Raw genomic sequence first — 10608 nt, 5'->3', positions numbered from 1 at the left:
AAAGTCATTTTGCCCACATTTGTGTTCCCACTCATCTTCTGAATCTCCATAGAGGTAACATCAGATGGATCCTTCCTGTGCCTGATTTTCTAATTTGCCTGTGCATAACTCTGCATTCATAAACATCAGAACTCTCTTTCTTCATTTAAGCTATGAAATTGTTACCTGTATTCACCTCACCAAGATTAGCAAGGTAAATGAGATAATCTGGCAAACTTCCATTGAATCTGCTATATGTAGTGTATTTATTGGTTTTTACCATTGTAGGAAGACACGAATGTATTTGTCTGTTTCTGGCATAGTGTGCCCATGGCATTTGGCATATAATGCAGTGCAATGTCTTCTAGTATATTAGTGTTCTAAGCACCCATATTGTGAATTAGAATTTCTAAATCCTAAAGTTTTTTTATGCATGCATTTATAATAATGTCTATATGAATGTTTGAGGGTGGAAAATTTGGATGTGGTGGTGTATATCTGCAATCTCAGTACTCAGAATGTAGAGACAAGAGGATCAGCACAAATTCAAGGCCAACCTGGTCCATAGAGCAAATTTTAGACCATTCAGCACTAGCCAAGGAACTATTGGCAACTGAGTACTGCTGGGTGAGGAAGAGTAGATCTTCTTTAAGAAAGTGACTCTAGATAGGCTGACTAGACTCTAGTGGATGAATTTGTATCGAAAGACCTCTGGGAACAAATGCTTAACCCAGTAGGACTTAACATATATGACAGAATTCATGAAATCTGGGGGGGCATGGATGGGGGAGGGGGCTCTAAATTTGATTAGGATCTATTATATGAAATACACAAAACTCAATAAAAATATTTTTAATATGGCATACAAAAATCTTTTAAAAAAAGAAAAAGTTTTATTTGACTTGGTACCTTTTTTGGCAAGTTCTGTCATTGTCTTTTAAAATGTGTTACAAAACATTATTTATTTTGGAGGGATGTACATATCATGGAACATGGATTCTAAAGATCAAACTCAGGCTGTTTGGTTTGGTTGCAAGCACCTTTTCCTTTGGAACCATCTTGCCTACCCAGTTTTGATTCCTTTGAGTGCTTATTTTCTGCCACTATGAGATGCTCCAAATTCCACTTACCTATTTCTGGTCCCAGTGCTATAAGCTGCTGTTTCTCTAAGGAATCCAGGCTCCTTATATTGGAGTATGTTATTATGAGCAAGATCTAAGCCTGGGTATACTTACTGCTGTTGGGGTGTTAGTATTTCTAGATCTTCTCAGCTGACAAAGCAATGAAACACATATGTATATTAACTCTCATATACATATGTCTGCAGGTACATTCACACATGCATCTCTATTTCCATTAAGCTAGTATGATTTTATACTCGTACCTCCAACTTTAATCTATTTGCTGTGAAGATCGCCCTAGCCCTTCCCCTTGCTTGTTTGTAACCTCTCCAATAGCGAAAACTTTCCTTTTATCTTCCTTCAGTCAATGCCAATTTAAATATACAGTGAATTTACTGGCTTTTATTGAGAATGGTGAAGCCAAGTGAATACCAAAGTACCATTGTGGATAGTCAATAGAATGGGATTTTATTCAATTCAACTGACATTTGTACACAAGCAGTCATTTGATAGGTATTAATGAAGGGTACTGGTGGAGTAAAGGAATCATTCTGAAAAAGAGAGATATATGATATATACACTGTTGAATATACACTATGTTAAGCATTATGCTCGGCATCAGGAAATAAAGTTGGGAAGGCTGTATTCAAATAATTTAAGATGCAATAGAATGGAAGACAAGAAGCAGTCACAGAACTAGAAAGAGACACAGTTATAACCAGGTGAGTATTCAAATACTTACATAAGCAAAATGGAGGGAGAGAGTGCTTTTTATTGAGGAAAACAGGGAAGTCTTCCCAGAGATGATATTTGATCTGAATCTTGAATACAAAATAGAAATTTAATAGCAGAAAGAGAGAAAGACATTCAAAGACCAAGGGAATACATGCTAAGACAGAGGCATAAAAGTGTGCACTGTTCTTAGAGAATCATCATATTAACGTTATCCTAGTAGTGTCCTATTACCACTTAATGACATTAGTCCCTGATAACGGGAAACATAAAAGATTAATGCAGTCTGTGCTTTGGAAACATGGTGACATTCATAACACCTGTACTATTTCCAATGTGGGGCAAACAGTGTAGGAGTGAGGCAGTAATAGCATCCTCAGAGAATTGTCATCTTAAAACAACAGATACAGAGATTATGCCAGAGGAAGCACTTGAATAATTAGGCCTTAGGCTCTCTTGGGCCTAATGCAACAAATCACTTTTCACTTGAGATTAGCCTACTGACTTAAACATAATTTGAAAATGTCATAATATTTAGCATAGTCTTTCTGGGTTTATGACACTAAGCATTGTATAACCTACATTTCTATGTGAAAATAATACATGTTTACTTTCTAAATACTGAAATAGCTGTCTATAAAATTCTATTCAATTTTGTCCACTTAAATTTATTATGCTTAAAGAAGGTATTGATACTGTCCTTTCTACTAAAATTGATTAAAATTGTCTTTCTACCCCTGTAATTATGTTGTACCCTTGTGTTTTCTTTTTACTTCCTGTCATCAACACAAAAAATTTTCCTCTTCTACTACAGGTACTTATCAGCAATACCAAACTGGTGTCATATACTATAAATGCTCAGAGTTTGTTAAAGCATCGACTACAACAAGGTTGTTTTTGTGATAATGCCACAGTAATTTTACATTCATTCCAAAATGTTAGTCTTAAACATTGAAAATGCAACAGTATGAGACTCAAGGTTTTGAAATAATGACAATGTTAGTATACACAGATCATGTGTTAAATTAGAATGAAGAAAATTTAACTCCAAGGAATAAAGTGAATAGATTCAGAAGAGAAAATTGTTATCATGCGAAAGATGTCAAAACAGGAAAAGTATAGGAACTGGGACATTGGTAATGTTGCATGCATTTATATACATCCTAAACAACAAGTAGAATAGTGAATGGTACTTTGGAGTTAGTGCTTGCTTTTATTAGGAGCAGGGATTGTTATTGGTTGAACTGATTAGCTGTGGTTTCTGACATCAGTGATTCTTTGAAACACATCTGCTCATGCCGGTGGTCAACAGCACACGTAGTTCATTGTAAACTAGCTCTATGGTGTTCTGTTGGGTCCCCTTGCAGTCTTTCACTATCCTCCTGTGTAACTGCTCCACGCCTACTGGATTAATTCTGCAACTTTCTTTAAGAATCATCACTAATCAGGGCTGGAGTGATGGCTCACTGGTTAAGAGCACTGAACTGCTTTGGTAGAGAACCTGGGACTGATTCCCAGCACCCACATGGCAGCTAACAACCATCTGTAACTCCAGTTCCAGGGGATCTGAGGCTGTCTTCTGACCTCCACAGGCTTTGCACGACATGGGTACACTTATATGCATGTAGGCAATACACTTATCATATAAAATAAATATGGTAAATAAAATATTGAAAAAAAGAATCATCACCAATCTATTCAAATCCTTCTTCTAGACAACTGAGAGTTAATGTCCAGTCACTTCCTTTCAACTGGAAGTAACCTGGTAAACTAGAACTGATGCAGACACATGGAAGCTTAGCTTACTTCCTCTGTATGAAACAAAATTATGTGATGTTATTTATACTACCTGCCTCCCCGTAGGTCCAACCTTAGACTGAAGATTTACCTGAAATTGTGCCTTAACCAGTTTGGTTTAGCCTTGTAGATATGCACACGGCATCAAGCTAGAAAGAGCCACCGGAAGACAAATGACACAGAAAGTGTGATGTTTCATCTTCATTGCCAAGTTGACTGCTTTTAAATTATCTAGAAGAAATAATTCTGAGTCTGTCAGAGTGTTTCCAGAGAGAACTGAAGGGGTGAGTGGCACCATCCCTTGGACTGGGATCCAGAATAAATAAAAAGGAAACACACACACACACACACACACACACACACACACACACACACACACACACGCACTCACGCACGCACGCACAAAACAAGCAAACAAACAGAAAACAAAAAAGAAGAATGTGAGTTGGACACCAGCATTCATCACTGTTTCCTGATTGCAGATATGATGTGAGCAGCAGGTGCCTCATGCCCTTGCCCACCACAGCTAGAGACTCTTACCACCAAGTCTTCTGCACCATGTACCCTCAAGCCATGAGCCAAAATAAACCCTTATTTCATTAAGAGTTTTCTTGTCAGGTATTTGGTTATAGCAATGACAGTAACTAATACCCAGAGCCTCTGGCAAGCTCCAAGAAGAGCATTGTACTATATGTGTATTTTGAGGTTCAGGAGCAGGGGACGTATTATCTTCAGGAGGGAACTATGTACCATTTCAAACACTGATCTCATTATTCTGGGTAATGCTGGTGACTGAGGATCTGAACCATGGGTCATCCTGACTAGAAGACTAGATGGAGCATTATAAGGTGAGAGCTTCCACCAAGACTTAAAGTTGGGGAGGCTTAGATGTAATCCATTGTACAATAAAGGTGATACAACTAGCCCCAGGTTCAAGGAGTTCCCAAGTCTTTGTGCCTCACATCATTTTTGAAGCACTGACTCTCCCTTGGCTAAAATTTATGCTCTCATGGAGGATTGCCTATGATCAATGGAAAAAAGAAGAAATTGAACTGAGTTTGTGGGTTGATATATTGATCTGAACCAGTAGACTGCTATTGCAAATCCATTCCTTCCTTGGGTGAGCTTCTGAAAGATAATGTTGAGTGTAAATCTTCTAAAGACCATTTAGTTATTATCTACAATGTGTTGATAAAAAGTGGCCTGACGTATTTATTATTTGGGTTTATGGGTGGTGTGATTGAGTTGGCTCTTTAGTAAGAGACCCAGAGGGAATAATATTAGAAGGTTGCACACACAAGGTCTGTGGAGCTGATAGTGGAGTGGGCACAAATGGTTAAGTCATATCCCATATTAGCATTCACTGCAGATCGTCTACTCTAAAAGAGACATAATCTTACAGGCAGACTAAAAAATTAAATGAAAATCAGTATCTGTCTATGGATTACCGAGTGCTTGTTTAAAGGGTTTGTGAATGAATATGCCATAGTGGAAAGGAAGCTTCATGTGAGCCTGTCACCACAGGTTGCCTCTCACTGTTCTGATCTGGATGCTTGTGTGCCTGTAAAACTATTATTAAATCCCCACTCTTCAATGTAACAGTGTTTGTAGATGGGGACTCTGGGTGGTAATTAGAGTTAGATTGGGTTATGAGAATGGGTTTTTTGTGGTGGAAGCTCTCTGAGAAGATCTCTCTCTGTCTCTCTCTGTCTCTCTGTCTCTCTCTGTCTCTCTGTCTCTCTCTCTGTCTCTTTCTCTCTGTCTCTGTCTCTCTCTCTGTCTCTCTGTCTCTCTGTCTCTGTCTCTGTCTCTCTGTCTCTCTCTCTCTCTCTCTCCTTCTGTCCTTATGTACCTGAACTGAGAGGAAAGGCCATAGTCAAATGTCAGCCATCTGCCTCCCATGTAGGAAGCCGTCATTGGGAACTAAATTGCCTAGTAACCTTGATCTTGCATTTCTTAGCTGCCAAAACTGTGAGAAAATAAACTTTCTTTTCTGGAACTGAATGAATAATTCAGATACAGACACAATATGCGCTTAGTATATGATGCCCTGATGCCCTGGTGTATGGTGGAATGGCATTATAAGTCAATGGGAAAAGACTGGACTATTCAATAGATGTCAGACATATGGCTTCCCATTTGGAAAGAATGCAGTTAGTTTCTTAGCTCATTCCATATAAATAAATAATAAGAAAGCACTGAAATTATTAGAATAACATGCAGGAAACATTTTCATGATCATGGACAGAATCTGGGCAGGAAACAGGTGTCAGTCAGAAGTGATAATTGAAGAAAGTTTAATGCTTGAACTAGATGCCAAGGTGTTGGCATGGTTAAGAGTGACCAACTAACGACAGTAGGATATTCTGGAGTCAGTATAAAGCAAACAGTGTTTAGTATTATAATCCATAAGCTTGAAAAGGGAGGAGAGGGAAAGGAGTGGATATTGGAACTGTGAGATCTGAGGTGATTAAAAAGGGTCATTCAGCATGAGCCATGATCCTAGACAGATGAATTGCATTCACAATGTTCACAAAGCAGTGGATAAATTAGGAGCATAAATGCATTGAGTTTTTGCTCTTCCTGCCCCTTGATCTCTGGGAGAAACTGTCAATTGGCCAAACCCAATTGCAAGCCAGAGACCAAGGGAATCAGTGACGTAATCGGTTAAGACTGAGTTTTCAGAGCACGAAGCAGAATGTAGAGGAGTGGGTGGGGTGACTCTCTGACACAGTAACCGAGCATCAAGAAAAAGCTTATTTTAGACAAACCAGAAAAGAGCACAATTCTTAGAGAAAAAGAGTAATAAATTGACAATAATCAAATGCCAAGTTTATTTGTCAACCTAGTTTAAATGACAAACATAAAATATTTGAAAAAAGATATTTGGAAGATATACACCAAAATTCATACCCCAACATAAAAGTGTGTGTGTAAGTATATGTGTATGAATGTGTATTCACACACACCACACATACACACACACACACCACACAGACACACATACACACACATACACACATATATCACACACATATACACACACACCACACACACACCACACAGACACACATACACACACACATACACACACACACTACATATACACACATACACACACACCACACACACACACCACACACATACACACATACATACACACACACCACACATACACACACATACACACACCCCATACATATCACACATACACACAAACCACACATACACCTACACATATCACACATACATACACACACATACACATAAACACACATACACACACATACACACACATCACACACACACAGACCACATACACATGCATATACACACAACCACACACACCTACACATATCACGCACACACATACACACACATACACACACACCACACACACATACACACACACCACACACACAAACACACACACCACATACACATGCACATACACACAAACCACAGACACACCTACACATATCACACACACACACACACACACACACAAATCATTTGCTGACAAACATTTGAGGAAGAGAGCAGTCATAAACTGCTATTGGTAATGTGAATAGGACCATCATTACAGGGAGAATAATTTTGCAAAAATCAAGTGATGTTAAAATTGTCCATACCTTATGATCCAGCAATTTCTTCTCTAAAAATACTGTCCAGAGAAATTCTTGCAAATGTGCTCCAGGAAGTCATATTTTAAGGATATCCATTTTAGTGTTTCTTGAATATAAGAAGAAGCATTGAGAAGAGCTAAATTTTATTCAAAGGGAATACATAAACTGTGGTTTAATCACATCATGAAATATTAGTATTTAACATTCATGAATAACACATTTATTTTGATATTGAACAGAAAAAAATTAGGCTGAATGAAAAAACTTGAAATGCTGTTTAATATAATGTGGTAGCATTTAAAATACAAAGGTAATCTCACATACGTTTATATTGTCTTAGTTTGTTTTCTGATGCTATAACAATGATACCATAGAGTGGGTAACTCCAGAAGAAAATGTACTGCTAATGGTTCTGAAGGCTGGGATAGCCAAGAGCATGGTGAGTTCCTGCATGTTGCATTACAACAGGATGGAGGGTATCTCATGATAAGAGAGAGGGAAAGAACAGTAGGGGAAGAAAGAAGAGAAAAGTGAGTTATTATAAAGCCAATCCCACCATAACTAATCCACTTCTGTGATAATTATTCCTTTAGCAGTATTAAGGTGAAACTCAGCTGCCTTTCAAGAGTCCTACTTCTTAGTAACATGATGAAAATTAAATTTCAACATGAGTTTGGGGTGCAGTATATATTATAAGAAATTATATATATTTCATATATATGTGGAAAAATATAAAATGCTGCCGTGAAGGATGTGTGCTACATGTTGAAAAGGTGGTTGGCTCACATAGATCTGGGGAGAATGAAAAGGACTACAATGTTATTTATAATTTTTTCTTTAAAATATTTTTAAAAATCTATAAAAATCCATTAAGGGGGCTGGAGTGATGGTTCAGCAGTTAGGAGAGCTTACTGCTCTTGCAGAGGACTGACATTGGATTCCCAGGCACCCACATCCAGTGGCTCACAACTACCTGTCAGTGCAGTTCCAGGGGATCTGACACCCTTGTCTGGTCTCCATGGTACCTGCATTTGTGCACATACACCCCTACACAAATCCGTATAATTTTTTAATCTTTAAAGTAAAATCAATTGAGGAAGGCATGCTAAAACATTTGTATACAGTACTTTTGGAGAGTGGCATTTACGGAGCAATGTTCTCCCTATAATTTATATTTTTCTCTACTTTCAACTTGTTAAATTGGTCACATATAATTTTGTAATTCATACTACAATACTGATTTTAAGAATACATTTTTGCCCATATTATTAAATTGCTAGAAGCAATTATAGAAGCCCTTATTTTATGGGAGTATCAGAGTTTGAACCCAGAGCTTTGGCTATTAAGGCACGTGTTCTATCACTGAGATATCTCCCCAGCCTTGAAGCCCCCATTTAAGAAAAACTTGGTAGCAGTCAACATGGCCTATGAGGAAGGAATTGCCATGTATGTCCATATCCTCTCTAGTTGGGATAACATAACACTGGAGAAGAGGCGCTGGCAATTTAGAATGCTCTGACCTCAGTGACGTGGATGATTCTCTCTCATTCTGTACTCAGCATACCAAGGCAACAATATCCAAAGTAATGCTTTGATTTAGATTTCTGTCAGGGTTTTCCCTTTGTTAAACAGATGAGTGACTCCCAAGTGATTGTGCACATTTTAATACATGAACTCTCTTTTTAGGCATGTCTAAAAATAACACGTGTGGAATACTCTTTCTAAATTGATCTTGGCTTTATGTTCTTCCCTTCTCAATATCTTACTCTCCTACATTGAGATCTCTTGAATCCATTTACCTGTGTCCACATGCCCCCCCTTCCCTCTTATTTTTTAAAGCAATCAACCTAAAAGGCTAGGTGTTACAACACAAGGAACATGGGTTTTGAAACAGAAATCAGAGGGTTGAGTGCTGGCTTTTTTTCTTATCAATTGCATGACTTTGAGCAAGTCTTTCTGAGCTCCAGTTTAATAATATATATCAAGCTTAATATATATCACTGGGATCTCTAGTGAATCATCTCAGTAGAATACTGAGTTTAAGTTGTCAGTGTGGTTTGTAAACTATGTAATATCAGTGTCAGGGTCTATCATTTTTCTTGGATTAAATAGCTGGCTCCAAGATATCCAAGGGATGATAAAGAAAGAAAGACTAAGCCATATCCTTGACAATGAAGGAGCCAAAGGATTTGTAGCAAGGTGTCTCTTGCAACATAGTCTAATCCATCTGTGACTGAACACTGGACTGCTATTTAGATAGTTACTACCTAAATCCTAGGGAGGAGACAACAGGTCAATAACACTGATACTTGGTGGATTTTTATACAGCCTTATTTCCTTCTAGGACTTCTCAATTCATTCATCCCTGGCCTATGCATTCAATTGTATGCTACCAAAATCTAATCAAGTGGAAAGATGGCAGAATTAATATTCACTTATTCACTTAGTTTAAGGCAGTGCTATATTATGTTCCAAACTTTTGTTTGAAATAATGAAAATCTTATAAAAATAAGTTAGCAGTCAACAAAATCCATTCCCTTGTGGAGGGAGACAGTTTGTAACAAGTAATTTAATCAACTATTTAGATTATTAGAATGTCTTATGTGAGGTGGAGTGTGATAAGGCAGGGGTCAAAGTTCAGGCTTGGTCTGTGACTTTATAGATGGAGGGGTAAAGGCCTGGAAGCTACTCCTCATCAATCTCTAGCAAAGCGAGTATTCATTGATTTCATATTGCTGCTACATTAAGTTACTCCAAAACTTGCATCACAAATAGGATAAATTATTTCATGTTTCCCATTGGTCAGAATTCTGGATGAGCTTGGCTGGCTCCTCTATTTTAGATCTTACACAGGGATTTGGAAAGGACCGAGCTCTTATCTGGAGTCTCTGGAAAATTTATTACACAGAGCTCTCAGATTCTTGGCAATCACTTCCTTTTGTTGTAGGACTGGGGTCTTTATTTCCTTGACAGATGCCAGTGGAGCTTCTCTTGACTCTTAAAGGCCACTTGCAATCTTGCAGAATCCATTGTTGGGGTTGTATTATGGCTCTGCTTCCCACGGGCATTCAGCCAATGGTTGAGCTTGGCAAGGAGACTGAGGCCCATTCCTAGGACATTCCTCTGGCAGTGACTTAACCATGAGGGCTTTTCTAAGAGCTTTGTGGGGTGTTTCTTAGATTCCTTAGTAGTCCAGGATGCTCCCTCTTAAGTTTTCCTCTCTCTTCTCCCTCTTTCTGCCCAGAGTAGCATCAGAAGAATTTCCCTAATATAATTCATCCATATTTAATGCTGTCTTGGGATCTACTTAGACAAACAGAAGAATATATATATCAAATTTGGAAGCACATACA

This window comes from Nannospalax galili, unplaced genomic scaffold (genome assembly GCF_000622305.1).
Source record: "Nannospalax galili isolate Female #2095 unplaced genomic scaffold, S.galili_v1.0 scaffold102, whole genome shotgun sequence".
Lineage (NCBI taxonomy): Eukaryota > Metazoa > Chordata > Mammalia > Rodentia > Spalacidae > Nannospalax > Nannospalax galili.
The sequence above is the reverse complement of the archived record's forward strand: the minus strand, read 5'-3'. Positions refer to the sequence as shown.